The 25,370-nt window shown below is 52.2% G+C and overlaps 1 protein-coding gene across 5 annotated transcripts in view; it reads right to left on the bottom strand.

Moving 5' to 3' along the window:
* The window catches only part of LOC127390480 (ankyrin repeat and fibronectin type-III domain-containing protein 1-like), a 248,294-nt gene that overhangs the window by 121,280 nt on the left and 101,644 nt on the right, over positions 1-25,370 (bottom strand). The gene's annotated exons all lie outside the window — the stretch shown is intronic.

Here is a 25,370-nt window from a genome sequence, read left to right as displayed (position 1 = left end):
GGCTGGCCCTGCCCCATCACCCCTGGACATCAGATGCCACCTCTGTGATGGCAGCAGCAGGGCCACCCAGCCCTGAGCTCGGTGATCTGGCCAGCAGCACAGGATGGGGCCATGCCAGCAAACACCCTCCCTGCAGTGACCACCACAGCAGGGTGACAGGGACAAGACACTGTGTGTGGGACACTGTGTGTCAGTGCTGCAGGGACATCCTGGCCACCCAGTCCTCCCAGCTGCTGCTGGGACAGCCCCAGCCCTGCTGGCTACAGTGTCCCATCCCAGAACCATCACTTGCTTCCATGAAGACCCTGTGTTAACAACTGGAAATGACTCATTTCCTGCTCACCCGGGTTTCAAAGCACTTCTTTACAGGACGAGATCTCCATCTCCATTACCTGTCCTCTGTCATCCTGTTCCCCATCATTTTAGGGCTCCCCACAGCTGCTGCCTGAGGTGGAACAGGCTGGAACCACCAGCCTTTTGAGACAGGGACGTGATCCCAGTTTGGAGAATGTAGCTGTTATTGTCTGATAAGCTTGGAGAAGAATCAGGGCAGACACTCAGTGAAGATGAAAAAGAAGTGCAAAACCCAATTTGACTTCAGACTATTGGATGAGGTCATTCTAAAAACCTATGAGCAAGTTTCTGTTTTGCAGAGAAAGCCTCTGCTCACACCCACGGAGCAGTGGAGAGTATGAGGGTGTCTCCCAGTAGCCACCACTAACTGCTCCGAGCTGATCATCCATGAGTGCAGCAGGGAGGCCAGGCAGGGCTGCTTCCAACCCACCTCCACAATCCTACCCAGGCACAGTGTCCCCAGCAGGGATGCAGCCTGCTTGAGGAGGCAGGAACAACTGCCTTCAAACCTTCCCATGGCCACCAAGCCTCTGCCTGCTCAGGGGGAAAGCAGAGCAGCCTCAAGAGTCACCTTCTGGTCATCTTCACGTTTGGCCAGCGAGGATGAGCCTCCATCCGAAGCACAGCATTCATGATTCCTGCTTGAATCAGGAATGGTTTTATCTGCTTTCCTAACTCCCTGCTGCAACCATCGCTCAGTTCAGCCATGCTCCTGAAAACAGGAGAGAGCTCCTGTCCCCAGCCTGTGTGTGCTGAGCCCCTCAGCCCCATCCTGCCCAGCAGTGGTGCCACATCAGCCCCACAGGGCAGGGACTCCAGCTGCCTCTGTTCTTGCTGGCTCCTCAGAGGAAAGGCACTAGAGTGCTGCAAACTATGAATGTATTTGAAATCAGAAAGATTTAAGAATCACTCCTCTTTATCAAATCAGCATCATCCTTGTACCTCATAAGCTGACCTGAACCAATACCACAGTCTAAGGCAGGGAGGTGCTCACTAGATCATTATCTAGGACAGCAAGACATTTCCACATTATGCTGCCACCAAATTTTGTTAATCATCTTGCAGCTCCCCAGTAGTTGAGTTCAGAAATAATAACCAAGCAATTATTTTCATTCCCATTCATCCCTCGTATCAGAGGCATCATCACATGAAGCAGAGGCAGGTTGCTTACCCACGGGCAGCAAGCAGAGCTCAGCCAAGCACTCATTGCTTTCACATGCAAGACTTTGATTGTCTGGATAAATTTGGTTCTCCATCTTCACAGCAAGACATTTTTGGGTACCAACTCACATTGTGGTTAGCACTGAGCAATCCAGCAGCTGAGATCCGGATGGGAACACCAGACTGAATTAAACTCATCAATCATTCTAACCCCAACTCTTCAAGTGCTGCAGGACGTGGCAGCAGCCTGTGTATCATCTCCACTCAGGCAGCTGCATGTCCTGCAGTTCCTTTTAACAACAAAAGGCTGGTTTCTTCTCACTTGAATGATGTGGAGGTTCTGTCCAATGCAGTACACAAGAGCATCCCAGGAAAGGTCTGTGCCTGTCTCCAGCTGGTCCCAATGACCCAGACCCAGGAGAGCCTGGAGGACAAAGGACTTCCCAGCACTTTTCATTGACCAGCAAAGGGAAGTGGAGACAGAAGCTGACTGGATGTCATTGCTGCTTGCCTTAGATGGGAACAGCAACAACAAAGCTTATGACACTTTTTCCTTTGATTACAGGTTTCCCCTGTAATTAAGAACAAGAACTGCTGCAACGAAAGATATTGCAGTACAAATCTTCTGCATGACTAATAAGGGCACAGGCACCAAGAGCTGTTACCACCAAGCAGGGAGGGGTGCCCTGACAGCCTCCTTTTCTGCAGGGTTTGGCAGGTGATGTGCCTGAAAAAAAACTGGGTCTCACTTGGCTGAATGTTACACAAACTTATAGAAGTGTCAACCCCAGCTTGCCTGAGCTACCTTAGCTCAGCCACAGGACTATGCTTCCTTTCTCAAGGCATCTTCAGGCTGGCCACCCATTCCTGCCACTTGGGTGCCCCACATGCCCTGACAGCTCCAAAAACAACACCAAAAACCCCAGGGATACAAGTGTTTCCTAGAAAAATGCCAGGTTTTGCCCATGGCTGGGCTGCCCAGCCCAACCAGGAGCCACTGAGCTGTGAGCATGTGGGGTGGGAGGGCCCAGGGCAAAACTGCCCCACGCTTGTCACACAGGTGAGCTGGCTGGGCAAACCAGAGACTGTTTGCAGAAACAGGCACATGAGAATGACATTAGGGTTTGAAAAGCTACAGGGGTTGAAAGGGAGGCACCTTCTACTGGGGACAGCTGCCTGGTGCCTCGAGGCTGGTATGGAGGAAGGAGACAGTGAGTGCTTGTGATGTGTTGAGATAAGGTCACAGGAGCTTCCTCCAACAGAGCAGTTAAAGGCCACAGCACCCAGCATGAAAGATCAGAATAACTACAGGGCTGAGCAGGCACCAAAGGCATCGTCAAGAGAGAGGTGAGCAGTGGGCAGGGCTGTGCAGAGCTGCCTGGGTGGGCAGGAGCCATTGTCCACCCTGGAGCTGCAGCACTCTGCAGAACCCCAGCAGACAAGGACCAGGAGAGACCCCTGCACATCCCTGGGATGGACAGACAAGTCCATCTTTGGGGTGATCAATCCAACAGCCAGGTGACACACTGCTCCTCCTCAGTCCAAGGGAAGACACCCCTGCCTGCTACCCCCAGCAACCTCTGAATGAGCAAAGAAGGCTTGAAACACACCTCAGCTCCTCAGCTAAAAGCCTCCTGGGCCTGAAAAAACCCAGCAAGCCAAACCCAGCAAACATCTTGCTGAGCAGACTGTGGAAAGCAGAATGGCACAGTGGTGAATGTGCTGGGGTCAGCCCCAGGCTGGGTCATGGAGCACTGGTGGACATCTCTGCTCATGGACTGGCTGCATCCCAAGCAAAGGGAGGCAGGTCAAGGAGGAAAACCTTCTTCTTTGGCTTTGGAAACCAAACCAAACAGCTTTCCAGGTCTTTGATGAAAGCCCTGGACCAGGAAACACACACAAATGTGACAGTGGCTGCCTGGCTAAAAGACAATCCACCCGCTGAACCTTCCTGCAGATGTTTCTCCTGACTGCCACCATCTTATCTCTTGGCTTCTCCAGGGGCAATGGAGCACACTTTAAGACATAACACACATGATTATTTTTTTCATCTCCAAACACACCTTCTTCCACTTCCTTGCCTTCCAACAAATACAGTCTATGCTTTAGAAACCAGAAAGATTCCTGTGAACCAAGAGACACAACATCCCTACAGGAATGATACACTGAATAGGAAGGAAAGCTGAGCCTTTGATTTTCTTTTGCTTTTAAGACCCAAACAACCCAATCTTAGGAAGAAAAAGAATAAAAAAATTAAGAATTTGCATTCTTTAAGCCTAGAGTTGAAAAAAAATAAAAGATTCCTCTGGCTCTTTCTCGGTTATTGAAAAGCCTGCCAAAAAAAAGATGAGAATTATTGTGTCTAGGGAAAAAGCAAGTGTGTGCACAAACACGTGCACAACTACACACACACTTACCCCCCTCTGCACCCACACTCATCATCTACACCCATATTAAAACACAGCCCCCTGCTAAGTTGCATGTTAGTGTTGCCATGTCAGAGGCAGAAATTAATTTCTTTCCTCCTACAGAGGCTGAATTCCAGCAATTTCTTTCTTCCCTGCTCCTTGCTCAGCACTCCTACCACTGGGAAGACTGGCTGAGGATGCCTGTGAGATTTCTCCTCCCAAGGGAACCAAACCTTCCAGCCTGTCATTGTCACATCCATATTAATGAGGGGGAGGGGAAAAAGAAAAAAGCACTCTGCTAATTTTATAGGCACATCAGTAATAAATTCCTCTCCCAAGAAGCGTATGGGAACGGCACTTAACAAGGGTTATTTTTAAAACAGCCCAGTCAGGAGCCTGCCCTGGGTTTGCACACTTAGTATCTGCTCTTCCAAGAAGTGATGGCTGTGGAGGATGGACCAGCTCCTTCTGCCCTGGGCATGGAAGGTGGGAATGGAGCTCAATGGTCCTTCACAGAATGGTTTGGGTTGGAAGGGACCTCAAAGACTATCTACTTCCAACCCCCCTGCACGGGCAGGGACACCTCCCACCAGCCCAGGCTGCTCCAAGCCCCATCCAACCTGCCCTTCAACACTGCCAGGGATGGGGCAGCCACAGCTTCCCTGGGCAACCTGGGCCAGGCTCTCACCACCCTCACAGCAAAGATTTTTTCCTTAAAATCTCACCTTCCTCTCCCCTCTTCCAGTTTTAATCCCTTCCCCCTTGTCCTCTCCCTCCCTGCCCTTGTCCCAAGCCCCTCCCCAGCTTTCCTGGAGCCCCTTCAGGCCCTGGAAGGTGCTCTCAGGTCTCCCTGGAGCCTTCTCTTCTCCAGGCTGAATGACCCCAGCTCTCCCAGCCTGGCTCCAGAGCAGAGCTGCTCCAGCCCTCTGATCACCCCTGGCCTACTCTGAACTTGCTCCAACAGCTTTATGTCCTTCTTGTGTTGGGGACCCCAAAACAGGACTCAGCACTGCTGGAGCAGAGGGCAACAATTCCCCCCTTCACAGTGGGAAACAAACCCTGATTCTCCACACACCCCAGACACCCAAAGAGAGATCTCTGTCCTGCAACATCAGCACTAGCAGCTTCCCCAGGATGACCACCCAGCAGAGCTCACTCAAATTAATACTTCAGCCTCTGACAGCTCAGGAAGGTGGTGAAAGATGGTGTGCCATGGAGATCACAGCCACACATCCCAGGGGATTCATAACAAACACATTGAGCACCATGAACCTGAAGTCAGGGACTGGAAGCTGTTCCAGACGAAGAACTTTGGCTTAAGACAAGAAGAGATGGGGCAGGGAATTGGTGTTGGCACTGGGATGAGACCCACGCATGGGCAAGAGATTAAAGAACAGCTTTGTCTGTGTCCTGACACATGGAGGAACAACACACCGAGTCTTCTTAATAATGTTCTAAAAAGACACCATGTGGAAAGGTTCAATCCCTGCAGCTCCAAGCACTACCCCAGACAAGCACCATCCCCTGGCCAAGAGCCTTTCCCCACAAGGGATGGCCACGTCAGCCTCCTCTCCCAGATTCCCTCCATCCACGTATTCCAAAGCAACAGCTTTAGGGCAGTTGGGTTTCCAAACTTCAAGGGGTCCCATCACCTCCTGCCTGAAGTTAGTGGAGAAAAAAAAATACACAGCCAGATCCTTAAAAAAAAACCCCAGGTTGGCCAACACTGAGCGGAGTCATTTTGCTCCAGTGAGTGTGTGTTTCCAGGCTCATTTACACATCCTGCCATGCTGCAAACCAGACAGCAAGCTCTCTTTGCAGGAGGAGACTCTCCCTGGATCCTCCTGCAGCACAGGCAGCTGATGAGGGCCATGTTGGAGGCTTTTAAGGCCATCAGCAGGTACCTCCACGAGCTGCCATCGAAAACAGGCTGGAGGCAGCAGCCAAGGGCAGCCCCAGCCTCCCGTGAGCAGCAGGGAAGAACAAGCCAGCAGGCTCGCACGCTTTTGTTTTCTCAGAAAACTTTGGAGTTGGAAGGTGGTCGCGGAGGTTGAGGTTGGTGTGCTTAAAGTAACAGCTGGGAGAAGGCAGGGGAGGCAGCAGCAGCAGAAGGGACGTCGCTCCCCAGCGTAAGTGTGAGCCTGTGTTCCGCCGGGACCGGCAGCCCTGCACGGGGGGCACCTCTGTGCCTCCCCCCCACCCCCTTGCCAAAACCTTCTGGGTGGGCTCTGCTGGTTTCAACTGAGCCCCTGTGCTCGAGGAGAAGTTCAAGCCCACGCTGGGCGAGGGCACAGGGATCTCCACGATGTACTGAGATGCTGACAGGCACCCCAAGGGGTGACCCTGGGGTCTGCATCCCGGCGTGACTGAGCAGCACGGGGAGCAGCAGCTGGGGGCGTGTGCTGGGAGGTGCAAGGCTGACCCCCGAGAAACACATGCTTTTCTCTTGGTGGTTCGTGTACAGTAACGTCTAAATATATACTCGATGGAAAGTGTGGAGTGATTTATTTTTGTTATTGTTGGTCTAAAACGATGCCGGCTGGAACCTCGCTGCTGAGTTCTAGGGCCTCGCCGGGCACACACGAAACATTATCAAAGATTGGTCATAAAGCAAATATTAGCAGGACCTGCTGTGGAGGTCACACAGGGGCATGGCTGCCAAACGTAGCCACCGCACAGCAGGAGCCACCGCAGAGGGTGACCTCATCCTGCTCTGCCACAGGCAGCTCCTCCAGCCTGCCCGGCCACCCTCCATCAGGGAGGAGGAGGACCACAGCATCATCTCACCTTGGGAAGATGCCAAGATGCAGCAGGCTCTGATGGGCAAGGGCTGCCTCAGACTCCAGGCCACTGTGCACAAAAAAAATCCCCCTTTGCAAGAGTGGTCTGAGCTTGGCAGCTTTTCCCTGCAGCCCAACTCTGGTAGCAAGATGCAATCCCCTCGGGGGATCCCATACTGGAGCTATTAGCCTTTCATCAGCAAGTGTGCAGATGAATGTTATAAAAATCACAAAGCCACCATGTATTCTAGACACCCAACCCACCCAAACTCAGCAGTGTGTTTTTCTGGGATGTCTTGGCAAAATTTATTTTGTGCTGGAGGGGGGGGAGGGCACTGACACCAGCGGGAACCTCCCTCCTCCCCCCTTTCTCATGAGGATGTTTCCCTGCTCCCTTTCCATGTGGTGGCCACCATTGCCAGACTGTCCTCCTCATGACATCATCCCTGCACTCCCCATCTCTCCCTGCACGTGCCTGGTGGTGATTACAAACTGCAACATCCCTTATGCCACTGGCCGGGACAAAGCAACAGTGACCTGAGAGCCCTCTCTGCTCCTCATTCCAGATTCCCAATTGCCCAGAAGAAATGCCCATCATGTGGAGAGACTGAGAAAGGTGAGAGGAACCTCCTGCCAAGAGTACATGTCCAAGGCAGAGCTCCCACCAAGCTGCTCTGCCTGTGCAGACAAGCCTCAGTGCACAGCCAGGATGCCTGGCCCAGGCTGCCCAGGGAAGCTGTGGCTGCCCCATCCCTGGCAGTGTTGAAGGACAGGTTGGATGGGGCTTGGAGCAGCCTGGGCTGGTGGGAGGTGTCCCTGCCCATGCAGGGGGTTGGGACTAGATGATCTTCAAGGTCCCTTCCCATCCAAACCAGTCCATTATTTGACCACAAATAGGGATCAATCTCATGCTTTTTCACATCTTTCCTCTATCCCAAACTGTGCTGCTTTTCCTATTGCCACATTCTTTTATACTCACTGTCAGACCACTGGGAGAAGCTCTTGAGTTTGGGTAGTGAGTTTGCATCCCCCCTAAGCCCCCGACCATCACCACACTCACACAGGATCACCTGCCCTTGAGAAGAAACTGGCCCCCACCCACCTGCATACTGAGGCTTCACACGAAGCAAAACCTCCAGCTCTTGTGGTCAGCCCTGGGCAGGGATGGCAACTAACCCACCACCTCAAACCCTGTCCTGACCTTCACCCAACACTCTGCCCACTCTGTCACAACCAAGCTCAGGAGGCAGATGCCTGCAGACCTTGAGAAAAACCACATAAACTGCTTACTCAGTGATGGAAACCATTCTCATTTCCTCTCTCCTCAGGACAGAGGGGTGCAGAGTTCAATGCTTCCCCCTCCTGTGGCCCCATCTCACCCCCCACCCACCCAAAAGCCCATATTCTCTTATTAAACTCCACAAGCTGCCCTGGTTTTCCCTCTCTCAGCATCTCCTTCAAACACACACACTCCATGCAACAGACAGAAAAGCTGAACAAGCTTCATCTACAGAAGAGAAAATTAAGACAGCAAACTCTCTCCCTACAGATCATCTTTAAAGTTGTTGGGGTTTTTTTTAAATTGTCCTTCTTTATTAGTCCCAGACAGAAATCTGAAACCCTCTCTTAAAAAAGAGATATATAATGATTTTCAAAGCTGTGTCACATAATTAATGTCACATTTATCTCTTCAGCTGTAGAGATAAAAAGAAACCATCTATCCATGCCCTCGTTATTTTTTTTATTCTCCTTTTAAAACCAGTCTTTAAAGCCACGGGATGGGGCTACTCTAAAGGAGGAGGAGTCTGACTTTCCCTTTACCCCACACAATGATGGTGAGAGAAGATTTCTCCCTCCCCTCTTCCCCATTCCCTGTTCTCCACTGCTGCCCATCAGAGGGTACCAGGTATTGAGTCACCCTTAGGCAAACCTCCCCTCTCCCCCACGCTCCTCTCCCTCCCTCTTCTGCCCCACCACAGTAAATTCAACATTTCAGCAGCCAGGCCTTTTTCTCCTGTCTTCTACAGCTGAGCCAAGGGCCAACCTTTCCAGGTCTCCTGTGACACCCAGAGCACAGTCCCACAGCACTCCCAGTTTTTAAAAGCCATGTGCATTTTCCACCATTAGCAGAGTTTTGATTCATCTCAGGTTGCGTTCTGCTTCATTTAGAGAGATGCTGCCCACATTAAAATGACATTTAACACTGGGCTGCTCCCTGGGGAACACCTCTGAGCAGGACCACCAGCACTTCTCCCCACGGCTGCTCACTCCCAGCGCTTCCTCCTCTCAGCTCCCAGCTACATCCTCCTGGATCAGACGAGGACGTGGCGGTCACAGCCTCATAACACCATCCCAAGAAGTGAGAAGGTCCCTTTAAGATATCTAATGAATGCAGATAATCTGGTTTTGATCAGCTTGTGACGGCTCCAAATGACACAGTTTGAGGTCTCCAGGGCTTCAAGCACACTTTGTGTCCTGTACATCACACGCAGCATTCCACAGAGACCTACAGACTGCTGCCTGCCCTCAGCCTCCCTGCCCACCAAGGACCTTTGTCCTTAGATACTCACCAAAATGCAGGGGCTGAATGACAGTGATTACCAAATGGGGAAATGGGGGAATGCTATGGGCAGAGAAAGGATTGCCAGATCCTGGGAAGCACAAGACCTCTCCTCCCCCAGGGAGACCTCTCCTCCCCCAGGGAGACCTCTCCCAGCCCATTGCTGCCCCTCTGCAAGCACCCAAGCAGACTGCACTGATACTGGGGAGGTTTCTTATCTCCTTGGCCACTACCAAACCACTTTTGTGCTCCAGAGCAGCTGCTCAGCTGTGCTGCTGCACCAGAGACCACGTCCTGTGTATTAGTTTAACATGCACAAACTCTGTTCTCCGACCTTCTTCCAAAGGTACCCAGAATAGCAACCAAAAGCTGAATGGCATTCAGAAAACTCCAGGAATGGAGAGCATCAGGTCCCCAGATCCTATTCAGGACATAATAAACCCCTCAGCTCTTCCACATCACTGACACTGCAGGTGGGCTCAGAAGCTGGTCCTTCCTGCCACGAACGTCACCGGCAGAGGGAAAACACCCAGCCCCCTTCTCTGGGCTGTTTGCAGAGCATGCAAACTGGCACCTCCTGGGTGTGCTTGACCTCACTGGAGTATTGTATCCAATGCTGGGCTCCCTAGTTCCAGAGGGACAGGGATCTACTGGAGAGAGTCCCAGGGAGGCTCCGAGGATGATGCAGGGACTGGAACACCTGCCTGATGAGGAAAGGCTGAGAGACCTGGGGCTGTTCAGTCTAGAGAGGAGAAGCCTGAGGGGGCATCTAATGAATGTCTATCAATACACGAGGGCATCAAGAAGGCAGGACAAGCTCTTGTCACTTGTGCCCTGGGACAGGACGAGGGGCAATGGATTCAAACTGGAGCCCAGGAAGTTCCACCTCAGCATGAGGAAGAACTTCTTTGCTGTGAGGGTGACAGAGCCCTGGGACAGGCTGCCCAGAGAGGTGGTGGAGTCTCCTTCTCTGGAGACTTTCCAGCCCTGTCTGGATGCCTTTCTGAGTGACCTGCCCTAGTTTTGGTCCTGCTCTGGCAGGGGTTTGAACTGGATGATCTTCAGAGGTCCCTTCCAACCCCTAATGTTCTGTGATTCCCCACTTGTTCTCCCAACACTGCAAGGGAGCAGTTTTCTCTCAGGGATAACAACAACCTCAGCAGCTGCTGTTGGGTGCCAGGCTCCAGACTCCTGCTTTCATCCCAGCTTGCCGACCAGCAGGTCAGAGCCCTTCTGGGCCCCTCACTACAAGAAGGATGTTGAGTTGCTGGAGAGTATCCAAGCTTGTGCAAGGTCTGGAGAATAAGTCCTAGGAGGAGAGGCTGAGGGAACTGGGATTGTTTAGTTTGAACAGAAGAGGCTGAGGGGAGACCACATTGCTTTCTACAACAACCTGAAAAGAGGTTGTAGGGAGGTGGGAGTTGGGCTCCTCTCTCAAGTGAACAATGACAGGATGAGAGGAAATGACCTGAAGTTGCACCAGGGGAGGGTTAGACTGGGAAGAATTTCTTTACCCAAAGAGTGGTTGGACACTGGAACAGGCTGCCCAAGGAGCTGGTGGAGTCACCATCCCTAGAAGTGTTCAAAAGAAATACAGATGTGGTGCTCAGGGACATGATGTAAGCACTGAATGGGTACATTAGGTTATGGTTGGTGGATTTAGGTTATGGTTGGACTTGATGATCTTCAAGGTCCCTTCCAATCAGGATGAGTCTATGATTCTGATCTCATGCCTTTGATTTAACCAAGGGAGAGCCAGTTGCCACATGTCCACTAGGGCACAGGGACAGTGGTGATGCCTGTGGTCACTGTTCCCCATCTTGGACCTGTCCCCTGCTCGAGAGCTCTCCCCTGCTGAGCCTGGGCAGCTAAACTAATTAGCCATAAACCATGGATAGCTTTAATTTATCATTTCAGCCTTGATGGCATCTTTTTTTCAGGCACAAAAGTATACCCTGGAAGAAAAACAAGCATTGAGAATCCTCCTGATCCAGAAGCAGCCCAGGGAGATGGAGCACAGTGCCTGCCTCCTGCCAGCCAAAACACACTTCATATCCAGAGCTGACATAGGGTGAAGGCCACCACCTCAGAAACAGGGTCCTGGGAGGCAGCTGGGAAGGAACAGACATTAAAACAAGCCAGAGCATGGCTGTGTTGAGGCACCTGAGTGCCACCAAGCTCACAGGAAAGCTCTGCAGCTCCAGCAAACAAGTCCATGAGCTCTTCCAAAGATGTGCTTTTGCTCTACAACCACTTCAGTACATCACTTGAGTGCACAAATGGTCACCCCAACCTCCCTTCCTTCCTCTCTCTCAAGAAGGAGAAAGAAAAAGGGGCACGTTGGTTGCTGAAAGCTTCAGTCACAAAAAGCAGGGGAGCCAAAGCAACTCTTCAATCATTCACACTAAGCATGGAGAGTCTTGAAATGAAAGAGTTGCTCTGTGTAAGATATCTTTGAAATGGTCTATGAGCATCTAGCTGCACAGCTCATGCCTTACCTTAACATCAGCTCTTCTCTCTGCCTTGACACAAAAACACTCAGCTGAGGAAAAGCACTTGATGGGGCAACCCAAGCCTGCAGAGCTGCTGTTAAATCACATTTGCAAGCTGAAGTTGCAGCTTGTCCACAAAATCTCCTCTAACTGAGCTGATGGAGGCAGCAGGAAAGCTGCTCCCCTGGCAAGAAGGTCTCCCTGTGCCCCTGGGTGTGCTTGCACAGCAACTGAGCTCCCACCACCTGCCATGGGACGTGCACAGAGAGGCAGGAGTGCTCCCCAGTGAACAGACAGACAGACACAGCACGTGAATACATGAGGGCCAGGCATCAAGAAGGCAGGGACAAGCTCTTGTCACTTGTGCCCTGGGACAGGACGAGGGGCAATGGATTCAAACTGGAGCCCAGGAAGTTCCACCTCAACATGAGGAAGAACTTCTTTGCTGAGAGGGTGACAGAGCCCTGGGACAGGCTGCCCAGAGAGGTGGTGGAGTCTCCTTCTCTGGAGACTTTCCAGACCTGTCTGGATGCCTTTCTGAGTGACCTGCCCTAGTTTTGGTCCTGCTCTGGCAGGGGGGTTGGACTCAAGGATCTTTGGAGGTCCCTTCCAACCCCAGACGTTCTGTGATTCTGTGAACATGGCCGTGCACAACTCTGCAAGGAGCTTCTTGTTGTGAGAGGTCCCAGCGAGGGGTCCCAGTGCCCCAGGAAGGGAAGAGGGGCCAAAAAGCTGTGGCAGCTCCTCCCACTGCCAGGGACCAAGCAGGCTGGGAGGGAACGGGGAAACTTCCCAACAGCAGACAAGTTATGGCAAGTGGCACTAGTGATGGGAGAGGGAGTCCCAGACATAGGGTGCTCCTCCTGCTTGGCCCAGTCCCTCTCCACTCCTGTTCTCCTCCTGCCCCAGACTCTGCTCTCACACCCTTTTCCTTGTTCTCTTCCTACCTTTCCTCATCCTGATCCCCTCTCTGACTCCACCCCCATATTATAGCCTCCCCATGCAAAGCCAAAACCCATCCATGGCAGGTTCTGGCCTCTACAGCCTCTTTTTTGGTTGAACAGACTGGTTGGCTTCTACTCAGCAATCTTCAGCCCTTTCAGGAAGAGTCAACAGGAGGAATGCAGCTGCCCTGCACCAGTGTCCAGGCTCTGCCTTGGGGCACCAGGAAGGGCATCACTTCTGCTCTGCAGTGGCACAAACTCCTCCACTGAGCAGGGAGAAAGTCAGAAGCAGCCTGGCCACCTCCAAACCCAGATATCTTCGTTTCACCCTTCCCCATACTGTTGTATGTCCCAAATGCCACCAGGCAGCCCTGGCATCTGGATCCCCATCCCAACCAGAACCAGAACAGTACCAGCCCCGACTCACATCCACCACCACATCCCTCGAGAGCTGGGGCAGTGGCAGCAGGAGCAGCAAGCCCAACAAACCAGCTCCTTATCTAGCAAAGCAAAACACCAGAAGTCCTTTCTCCCCACTCCATGCTATCCCATACCTGCTCTGAGCTGCATGACCATTCATGCAACCAGAGGCAAGGCCACTGCTGGAGCCCAGCACCACCGTGGATAATCCTTCCACCTGCCTCAGTGAGCCTGGGCTGGGGAAGGAGGCTCCAAGCCTGTCTGCAGGCACTGGAGGAACCCACCTGCTCCACTATCCCTCGTCCCTCCAAAGGCCTAGCACCCTCAGCCCAGATGGGCCACTTAGCCCTGTGTGTGTTGAGTGAGGTTCTTTATCTGAGCAGGTTTGCAGACGCACCGAGCGCTCATTTGCAGGGACGTCCCGTAGCAGCAATGCCTTTATCTGTTTGTTTATTTATAGAAAGGTATTTCTGTAGGATTAACACACCCACGGAGACACAGCTACCCCACTCACACACTCACCAGGCTAAAACAAGCAGCTACAGACACAGCTTGTACGAAGGGATGATTAATTAAACCCACTATATAAGCACAGAGGGAACTACCCCCCGGCAGCACAGACGGGTGAGTCAAACTTGGATCCACAGCACCTGGAGACTTTGAGTCTGGTCGCTCTGTACATGTGGTCTCAGGCAAGATATTGAGCTCATGTCCTCCCCAAGAGGGATGACAACATCTGGGCAGCACAGCCCAGGGAACACAGGCTCCAGGCTGGTCTTTGCCATGGGTATCCCTAGAAGAAATCCCTTCTCTATTCTGCTGCAGCTTGTGCAACTGGAGGAGGGCACTCACCACACAGTGTATTTGCTGGGGGAAAACCCCACACAATGGGCCAGATCACAGGACCTCCACCTTTCCTTGGTGTGGTTGCACCTACAGGTTCATTTTCTCCACCCACAACAAGGAGAAGCAGAGGGCAGGAGATGCAGATGGGATGCAAAAACGTTAAAAGATGAGAAGTGTTTGGGAAGAGACCCAGGGAGAGACTGCTGAGACATCACCTCAGGCAGGGGTTTTGTGGTTCAGCCAATGGAAAATTACATTCTCAGAGGAAATGTAGGCTGCTAATCCCAACAGGAGATTTGGGAAGGCTCTAAAGTAGGACACTTTGCTTCTTATGGAAAATAACTAAAATTTGGTGGGACTGAGAAGAGAACAGGGATGCTGGAGGCAGAACAGTGTCCCAAGACTGGGGCCTGGGGCCCTGAGCCTGATCCCCTGCCCACCCCTCTCCTTCTAAAAACCTCTTGGTATCAGTGTTGGAGTTGAGTTTAAGTGCACACACATATTTGGGTATTGCTTCTGGCATGTCTCCTGGGCTAGAGGAGCCCTCCCAAGCCCTGGGGCTATGCTGCTTTCTGGGTGCAGATGGGGAGTTAATGAAGACAGCTCTTCTGAGCACCACATGATAACAAAACCTGCTGAACTTTGATTACAAAGCCCTATCCATCACTGTCTGGGTGTAAAATTAGAAGTCTTGTTAGTCCTTCTGGATTTCACTAGCAAATAACATTAGCAGTGACCTACCTGGCTTCAGCAATATGAGATTCAATTACCACGAGCCCCTCGGCTAAAATGTACCAAGCCAAGTGGGCAAGTGGCCACGTGTACCTAGTTGCCATCCCCCCAGGGACAGGGGGTCAGCAAGGGCTGCTCCTCAGGCACCCAGAAAGCTTGTGTGCTTCTCCAAGAACAATGCATTGAAGCCAGCAACATTCTTGCTGCTATCATCAAAAAGCTTCCTAAAATCATGTCGGCTGCAAGTCCTTCACCTGCTCGTGTGTGCATCCTCCCACTGGCAGGAGCAGGATGCCAACACCCCTGCTGCAAGCCCAAGGGGCACATGAGCCCAGCAGAGGTGCTTCTGGGACCTCTGTGTCAAGTAGGAAATGGCCTTTTGCCCTCAGCAAGTCTAACCCCTTGCCATGATGATCATCCCACCCTTTGGGGAAAGATGAGGTCAGTGCAGCAGCACAGGGCCATTCTGTGCTGCTTCTAAAACACCTTTGCAGGAAAAGCAGCAATATTTGGGGGATGCTGATGTGAATGGCCAGATGACAAGGCCAAACTCAATGTCAGCCCAGGCAATCTGTACCAACTTGTGGTGACTTGAATTAATTGGAGCAGCTGCTGCAGGAGCGCAGAAAAGAAACCAGCGTTGTTCCTCCACTGCAGGTGTCTTCCTCCCATAACAGACCAGACCAGTGCCCTGAAATGGGCTGGTGGGTGGAAGGTGCTTGTTGGAGGCCTGAAGGATATGAAAAGTGAGACCAAGAAGAAGAAAGAAGGGCTGTTAGTTGCACAGGCTGGTTTAGTGGGTTCAACCATTCCCTCTACCAGTGCCCGCAGGAAAAGGGCCACAGGAAAACCAACCGATGAGAAGTTGCCTGAGGAGGCTCTGACCACATGGTGCAGGTTGGTCCCAGCACCACTGGAGTGAAGATGGCAAGGGCAGAAACAGGTATAACATCTGAAATCATCACAAGGGCTTCCACCAGCAAGCTGGTGCTACCAGAACCTCTTCCCACCACCACAGCACAAGTCATTTGAAATCCCCTGTCAGCTGCATGGACATGGTGCCTGAGGCTTGATCCCAGCCTGTGGCACCAGCATCTGCAGCCCCAGCACTGGATGGGGATCCTTCTTCCCCTTCTCCTTCCCTCAGTCCCATCACTCCACTACAGAGGAGAGCACGGGGCTCTGCCCTCCCCCTAAGTGCTAATTCAGGGAAGTTACCCATTCTCCATTTTCCTCCCACTTCCATCCAACACGTTTTGGCACAACTGTTCCACAGACGGGAAAAGAATAACCATAAATTCTGCTTCTGAACACCCCCACACTTGAAATCCTAAAATTCTAAAAGCAAAAGAAAGAGCACAGCACCTCCCACTGCCACAGGCCTCAGTGATGCTCGAGGACCAGCTGAGCCAGACTGAGCCACCACCAGACACACGTGGGGCCACCCAAAGGCACCAGCTGGGTCAGAACGGGCACTTGTGCCCATGTGCACATCAATGAATTGGGAAGTCTAGTGGTTTTAGGTTGAGGTACATAGCAAGGCTTATATTCCAAGTCAAATGAATTCCTTTTGCATGAAGAAACCTGCTAACGTGGGCAGCTCAGCACCTTATCACACCCTGCAGGCAAACAGTAGAACATTACAAAGCAGCTTGTAAAGAATGGACGAGACTAGTTTGTTTTAACAAATGCAGCCAGCACTGAACTGGGGACCCTTCAGAGCCCACCATGAAACCACATCTCTTGAGCCCACCAGGAAACCATAATGTCTTGCCTCCTGTGCTGACACACAGGTCTGTGTGTGCCCAGTTCTCAGCCACCACAACTACAACACACCTGCCCCAGGCAGCCTCAGCAGAGGAGAGGAGCACGCGCTGCCCAGGGAAAAAGAGAGCAAGGGAAATACATCCCACTCGCACCACTGAAGATGTCCCAGCACATTTTTCATGCTCAGCTATCAGTGTTCAGGTCGGGCCATCTCCAGTAGCCAGGTGGGACCCCAAAACAAGACCCAGCAAGTCTTCAGCTCAGCAAGCCATCTTCTCCCACAAGCCCACACCACCAAGCATCCCACAGATGCTGGTGTAGACTGTGGCCCATCCTGCTGGTGCTGTGTGCCAGTTGCACCTCACCAGAAGCTCATGGCTTTAACTGGCTGGTCTCTCTCTCCAAAGATTCATCCTCTGTACATGAAACCAAAGGCCTGGGCTTCCTCTCATAAGAGGGATGGGCTGTTCTGCCTTGGCACTGCTCAGCATCTTCCTCACCCCCTGAACAAAGGGGAAAGCCAAAAAGATCCCAGGTGCTATCACTGTGCCCTGGAGGAGCCTCAGCCATGCCCAAAGTGCAAAGGCACAGGGAGAACGTCCATGGAAGGGCCATCTGAGGGGTGTCCAGGAACACTAGCAACATTGGGGTGCATGGAGACTTTGGGGCAACATGGTAAAACAGAGCAGAGCTCCTTCTCCTGCGCTGCTGCCAGACCCCGAGATGATGCAGGGAGGAGAAAGGCCTCCTGGGGAGGGAAAAAAGCAAGAACATGGGCTCCCCCTCCAGCAGGTCCCGTGGGCCAGCGAAGGGGCAGGTGCTGGTGCCCACCCCCGTGGCAACCAGCAGCAAGGGTGCATCTGCTTCAAAAGGGGATATGGCAGGGGACCAATGGCATCCATGCAACTTATCCTATGGGATCTTTGAGGAAAATGACTCCCCAGAAAGAGAGAAATCCAAAATCCCCCTGACAGGATGACTTGGGATGCCCACCCCCCTGGTTCAGCATCTCCATGCGGTGGCCAGAAGAACTGGCTGTTCCACACACAGGGTCCAGGCAGCCCTGCAGTAACTGTTACAGGGTAAGATGTCCCTGGGGGAAGGTTTCTCTTGACCTCTGCTACTGAAATGTCAGCTCATGTCTGCAGCTCTCCCCAAAGACTTCATTTTCCCTTAAACCTTCACCATTGCAGCTCAACTTCTCATGGCCCTCCCCACTGTCTGCTCCTCCCCTGAGACCTGCCCCCATTCACGTCACTGCTGCCAAAGTGTGGCAAAACCTTTTGGCTTGGGTTGCATCCCTACATTTCTTGGAGATCCCAACATTGGAAAGGCACCAGGGTGATCCCCACCTCACAGGAGGAGAAGGCAAAACACCTGCTGGTGCTGCTGGTTTGTCACCAGCTGCAAAGGCCACATGAAGATGCTGCAATTCCATCTCTGCACCCCAAGAAAGGGCTGAGAACTGGGATGTGCCTTCAGCCATTTGGAGACTGTCCTTTCCTGTCTCTCCAGGGCCCCTGAGGTGAGACTAGCCTGCTGTCCTACCCTGGACAAAGACACACAACCTCCTGCTAACCAGGACTTCATGATGACCAACCTTTCCTGGACCAGACACTGGCTGCAGAGAGAGGGGAGTAGAGCAGCACCCCTAAACCCACAGGGTTTCAGCTGGGGGTGTTGCTCAAACCCTGAGCACATTCTGAGCCGCCCCAGCATCCCACCCAGCTGAGCCTGACAGTGTCCCTGTGGCACTGGAGAAGACCACAGGGAAATTAAGACAAAGATTGGGAAGAAGGGATGCATGACCTCTGTCCTTGCAGCCCTCCCTGGCAGCCACGTCCCAGCAGGGGCAGGCAGGGCTGGGGGGGCTGCAAAGGGAACCCCCACACACGGTACCTATGTGTGACCAGGCTGCAGCGTCACAGCATCAGCCAGGTTGCCAGGGAGGAGGATTGAGGACCAATTGCAGCTGTAGAACATTTTTGTCTTAAACAGGAAGGTACCTGATTTCCACCAGGCAGGCTTCTGGTGTCCCCAGTCATCAAGCACATCACCTCATACATTATAGGACATGACACCACAGAGATGTAGAACCTGCCACCACTCATCAGATGAACTGTAGGGCCAGCCCCACAGCCCAGTCCCACAGAACAAGGGCCTGGAGTGCAGAGAGATGCCCCCAAGCTCATACCATGCACCAGAGGGGACCAGCAAATCAGCAGGGAGGTGTGACAGCCCCTGAGCTCATGGAGGGCTGCTGGGCCCCCTGCTTTCCCTGCTCCCATGCACATAGTCATCCAGAAAGTGAATCTGAAGAGCATTAATCTCCCTGGCCATGGGGGACAGGAGGTCCTCTCCATGGCCAGCACCACACAGCAGGAAGCACAGAGAAGGGACAAGCATGCCAAGCACAACCTGGGACACTGGCAACATGGGTCAGGCTTCACCCCGTGCTCTGCACCTGCATTAAATGAGGAAGCAACTGAGAAACTTCCAAAGGAAGCAGGAGAAGGGGCAGGGAGTGGCAGGACACAGAGCATGGGGCAGTGAAATTGCCACTAAGAAGGCACTTGGGCATAGGGATGGGAAGGGATCAGGACACTTGACATCCATCACCACTCTCTTCCAGAGTTTCTTCCCTAATTGTGACCAAAATCCACCTTTCCTTACACCACAGAGAACATCCTGTCTGCAGGGACCTGGAAACTCAGCTCAGCAGGTCCCTTTATCAAAGGGCAAACTCTCTGAAGTGGCAAAAGAAGGTGAAAACCCAACCATCAACTTCACTTCAGGCTGCTGGCAAGTGCCTCTGAAGGCAGGGGTGAAGCTGCTGCCTCCCCAGCCTGTGGTACAACCACTCCACCATGGCTGCTAACAGAGCAAAACCATTTTTCTTTCAGACTAATGCCCAGCTTACACTGCTCCTTTTAAGCCTGGAAGATAAAGTCACGAGAGGGTCTCTTAAATATGAAGCATGAAGTATCTGTTGTGGACAACACAGAGCTCCAGGAACTGGAGACAGATGTCCACCAAGTGGTGGATGAAGAGCTGACTTACAAGTGTGGTTGCTACTACTCTCCAATACTGAATGGCAGAATTTTCTTTGATTTTATCAAGCATGGGTTCCCCATCTCTTTTTTTAATCTAAAAAAAGAGGGTAGAGTTGGCATGCCTCTTTTAAACTGGCCAAAACCAGAGAAAATGCACACAGTTGCTGTTGACCAAGCAGCCCATGGTGACTCATCTTCTCGCATGCAAAAACACTCCCTGCACGAATCCACCAGCCAGCTCTTGCTCTGTCAGACCAGTCTGGTGGAACTGGTGAGACAACTCGCTGTGTTTTTCTTGGAGGGGAAGCAGTGGGACATGTGGATGTTGCTGCACAAAAATCCTTGCTCATTAACAAGGAGCCAGTCATCTGACAGCAAAGCAGTTCTCAAACAGAGAAGATAACTCTTCAGACATCTCTTTGCTCTGTGGCTCTTCGAAGCCCATGGCAACCAGCTCTGCCCCAGCCTCCCCTGCACATCAGGGCCAACACAGGATCCTTGCACCACACGGACAACATCCTTCCAAGCACCAGAAGATCTCATCAACACTGCAAACTAACAGATGCCTTCAAAATCCCACTGGAAAAGACGAGAACTTCTCCTGCCAAGCCCACCAAGAAGGGATGAAAGGGGAGCCCTGATGTCTGTCATTTGGACCGAGCAGTGTAAATGGAAGGCTGGGTGTTACCAGACCTCATCTGAGATATGTCTGTGTGGACAGGGCTGACCTCGAAGCTGTTTCACACCAAGGTCCTGCACTGGGAGCAGAGCTTTTGCTGGGCCGGTGCCTTTGGGGAATGTGGACAGGGGGTTCCTCCTCTGGTTGGGCTGGTTGGCACAGAAGGACAGGGATGATGGGACTGTGTGGACCAAGCATAGCTCAGGACCATGACGCTTGGTATCATCTGGGCCTGGCTTGTCTACCACCAGCAATGTACCACTGTTCACACATCTGCACACGTGTCATTGGCAGAAACAATTTCTAGATCTGCTTCCACCTCCAGGCAGTTTTCAGGCCACTGATGGATGGAGATCAGGCTCATAAAGCTACAGGGAAACATTTCTCATGTAAATTGATTTTGTGCTTGCCTGGTGAAGAAGAAAACTGTAAGATATCTTATTCACCTTGAAAAGCAGAAATAGTTGCTCTTCCCGGAGCAGGTACTGGGAATTGGTTGAACCTGATGATCTTAAAGGTCTTTTCCAACCCAAATGATTCTGTGACTCCACGACTTTTGCAGAGCTACAGATCAGAGAGCAAACAGCAGCACTGAGTCAGAGCAGAGTCCAAGAGGGAGCTGGTGGGAAGGCAGCAGTGACCATCACTGCCAGGCTGAGCCAAGCCCTGGGCAGGCAGCAGAGCCCAGAGGGACAGACCAATCCACCCAAACCCCCTCCTGCAGAAATGACAATGGGATGTAAAATTACTGCCCCAGTTTGGGGACAACAATGCACAAAGCTCCAGCTTTCCCTTGCTTTCAGTTGCTAGAAAAGCCAAGGAGAGGAAGAAAAAGGTTTCCTGAGATACTAAGCATGTACATAAAGAGAAGTTACCTGAAATGGTGTAGAGTCCTGGGGAGCACACACCTGTGTTAGAGGATGGGGAACACAACTGGAGACTAAGTCCATGCCCATGACTTATGCACCAGCTCTACATTTGGGCAACTACTCGGACACAGAACCCAGCAATGGAGGAAACATGGTAGTTCCCACACTGGCTTCCCTACCTTTCAGTTCTCTTCTGTCTTCTGACAACAAGAGATGGAAAGGAACACAATTCCCCAAAAGCTTCTCCAGCTGTGGGCAAGAGTCCATGCAATTAATTATGGCTAATGCTCACTGGGAAGTGCTCACCAGTGAGGAAGGAGAGAGCTTATGAGGTCCCACCTGGACTTCACTGCACTGGTAGACAGCCCTGGGACAGGCTGCCCAGGGAGGTTGTGGAGTCTCATCTCTGGAGACATTCCAAACCCATCTGGACATGTTCCTGCAGGATCTGCTGTAGGTGATCCTGTTCTACATGTGGGTTGGACTATAGGATCTCCAGAGGTCCCTTCCAACCCTGACCGACCACTCTGGGACTCTGTACATCAGCCCACCTGACAGCTGCTGCCAGGGTTTGCTAGACCAAGGCCTGGACAACCAGAGAGCTTTTGAGACACACTAAATATCAGAAGACATTTAAGACCTATCAACATGGGTTGAACCCAAACATTGCATTTGATAGGAAATGCCATCTGACACCCAGTGCTGAGGCACCTTCAGCTTTCACCCAGAGCTGAGCAGTCACCTGCAAACATGACAAGTCTCAAGGAATGAAAGAGGGTTTTGAAAAACAGTTAAGAGAGTGTCTGAGGAGCAGGCACTTCTCTCATGCTCCACAGAGGACACACATGCAGCATTTTTAATTTTAACTGACTCACCTCCCCTGCTTTGGGGGCTCCCCAATGCTGCAGGAGCAGCCTTGGTGCTCTGTGTGCCACCAAGCAGCTCCTCTAGAAAGACCATGATTCACTGGACCTCCTTCCACCCAGCCCTGGTGTCCAAGGACATTGCTGCACCACACATCTGTCACGTCCCAGGGACGTAACAGTGCCCCTTCTGTGTCATTTACAGAAAATCTGCCCTGGTCCAGAAACCTGGCCTATGGGCTGGTCCACCAACATCCTGCAAGACATGCCCAGGAGCTCCCTGCCACCACCGTGCAGCACAGGAGGGATAGATGTCATCCTGAAGAGCTTCCAGGACACCGCAATCCTTACAGAGCAGGACCCACAGAAACTCCAATGCCATCCATCAAGCCTTCCTCTTACAATGGACTTACATGGAGGTTCAAAGCTCCTTAAAGGAGCTTATGAAAATACATGCAACCAACCCTCTGAAGATCCAATGGCATCCTACCTGCAGCCATGCCATGAGGATTCATGTTTGCAGCTAATAAAGACAACTCCTCCTCTTCCCTGCAGACACCCCTCCATCCCTCCTGAGGGCACACAGCTGCTGCTCACCATGGTCCTCACCACAGCCTGATCCCCAGTTAGTCCATGCCAGAGGACAGCCAGCACACACAACCTTGGGGACATGGTTCTCACACAACCTTGGCCCATGGTCCCTCCTGAGTTACATTTCCCTCTCCCACCAATGCCCTTCTTGCTGTTCCAGGAAAGCCAAGCAGCCATTCCCATCACTGTCCTCAGGAAGGGACCAGAAACCAGCACAGCATCCAAGGGAAAGGTCCCAACCATCTCGGGGGAGTCTGATGGGCAAATATCTCTCACTGTTCTTTGAGACTCCAGAAGGTGAGAAAGAAAAGTTGCAGTCACTTCAGGAAGCTTTATGATGAGCTGTAGGATCATTTACCAAAAGAATCTCACACTAAGGTGTGGATGTAGGGTACAGCTCCTGGGAACACAAGCTGGCAGGACCACTTGGTCATGGAAGCCAGGCCCCAGACCTTCAGGTGACTGACCACCCTCATGCCCATCCATAGCACAGGCCACCGTTTCTTATAACTGATAAACTTGACTGGTAATAAAAAGTCCAAGCCACAACTATCATGTGCTATATGGGGAGACTGCTGGTACCACCCACGTCCCAGACCACTGCTGCTGCAGGGCATGTGCTGACCTGCAGCCTCCCCAGAGCTGACCACCAGACCCAGCAGGAATGGTGCCACCTCCCCAGCTGGGCTCACCACCAGCAGATCCAGCTCCAGCTCTCTACCAGGCAGAGGTGAAGCTCCCAAGCAGCCGGATGGCAATTTCCATGGCAACACAGGGATGCCATCAGCAGAGGATTAAGCTCCAGCAGGAGGAAGGTTGATCAACAAGCACCGCGACAGGGACGCTGCAGAGGAACGGGGGCCCATGGCATTGATTTGCACGCCCATCTGCCCCTTTCAGTTCTTCTCTAGCATGAAAGTCCCAATTTAAATGGCAGAGTTTGACACTATTAGAAACTATCAGAGCATTTAACACACTGCCCCTTCCTCCCACGTCATCACACCCACGTCTGCCACTGAAATAAAGAGGATTGCAAGATCCAGACATCTCCCCACAGCCCCGGCATGAAAGTGCAGCAAATCTGCGTCACACAGAGAACCTTTGAAAGAGGATGAATGCTCAGTGCAGGGAAAAATGATTACTCTATTTGTAAAGACCATGTCTCTTGTCATTCTAATTCATTCCAAATCCTCCAGGCACTGGACAGCTGCGGGTTTCATCATGAATATACAAATCAGCAACAATTGAACAACAAAAAGAGTCTCAAGATGCAATACGGGGAGACCCAGAATTCTGGCTGGTTTGGCCACTGCTCTCCCTCTTTTGCACTGCAAGGGAAGAGGGGATGGGTAAAGCCAGGACCTTCCACCTTCTCCTGTCACCACACATCCAGGCAAACGAGTGGCACCTCTCCCACTTACTCCTGAACATGGGAACACCAGCCCACACCTCTCCCTTCTCTGGCAAAATCTCCCCAGCAGCAGCTGGAAGCAGCAGCTGCTCAGAGGACAGCAAAGGGGAGAAGAGAAGGAGGAGAAGAGAGGGAGGGTGGCAGAGACAAGGGCCAGGGGAGAGGAGAGGCTGGGGGACTGAAAGCAGCTGGGCAGCACAGACAGCTTCAATGTGTAGCTGGGAAGTAAAAACAAAGGTTTTGATGTATGCAAAACAATGCACTAGCAGGTCAAGGGAGGTGATCCTGCTCCTCTGCTGAGACCCCCCTGCAGGGCTGGGTCCAGTTCTGGAGCCCCCTACACAGGAAGGACATGGAGATGTTGGGGTGAGTCCACAGGAGGCCACAAAGATGATCCAAGGGCTGGAGCAGCTCTGCTCTGGAGCCAGGCTGGGAGAGTTGGGGTGTTCAGCCTGGAGAAGAGAAGGCTCCAGGGAGACCTGAGAGCACCTTCCAGTGCCTGAAGGGGCTCCAGGAAAGCTGGGGAGGGGCTTGGGACAAGGGCAGGGAGGGATGAGATGAGGGGGAATAGTTTCAAACTGGAAGAGAGAAGACTGAAATTGGATATTAGGAAGAAATTCTGGCACAGATTTTCCTGTGGCTGCCCCATCCCTGGAAGTGTTGAAGGGCAGGTTGGATGGGGCTTGGAGCAACCTGGTCTGGTGGGAGGTGTCCCTGCCCATGCAGGGGGTTGGATCTAGATGATCTTCAAGGTCCCTTCCAACCCAAACCATTCCATGATTCTGTGATCAGTCCAGTTGCAAACCACCTCTCTCCTGCTGCTGGGAGCCCTATTTCTCACCTTCCAGGCCTGCTTGCCTAAACCCAGCACACAACACATGAGGAACAAGGACTAAACCCTCAGGTTTCACCTCAAGACTATCTCTGCAGAATTAACTTTTGCTTCAACAACCCTACAGATTTATTCAACATGACTTGATCTGTGTTATTGTTTGTCTGGAAGTGATGTGGGACAGAGGTGATGTACTTCTCAAATGCAAACTTAAGAAAAAAATCAAACCAGATGAGGAAAAAAGTGGGGTTTGTGCCTCCTCAAGTCACCTCTGGGGTGGAGGCAGCCTCTCCTCTGGTGTGCCTGGGTGCACCTGGAGCTGGGGGTGGACCATGGAGGTGGCACACAGCAGGACGGTCCTTGGCAGCCTGGCAGAATAATTTCTGTTCCAGCTGTGGCTCCAGCAGACAGACCCAGTGACATGTTCCTGCCCCAGGAGAAACTGCTTCCCATCAGGCTTTGAAGCCAAAATCATCTTCATGGAGAGGGAGAATCACATCCCATTTCCCTGCCCTTTGCCCTCGCTGCAGTGCAGCCCCTGGACCCCAAACATGGCATCTACATCCCTCCTGCTGCAGAAGGGATGGTCCTGGTGCTCCAGCTGCCCC

This window comes from Apus apus, chromosome 14 (assembly GCF_020740795.1).
Source record: "Apus apus isolate bApuApu2 chromosome 14, bApuApu2.pri.cur, whole genome shotgun sequence".
NCBI classification, from domain to species: Eukaryota; Metazoa; Chordata; class Aves; order Apodiformes; family Apodidae; genus Apus; species Apus apus.
This window is presented reverse-complemented; position numbering and strand designations above follow the sequence as displayed.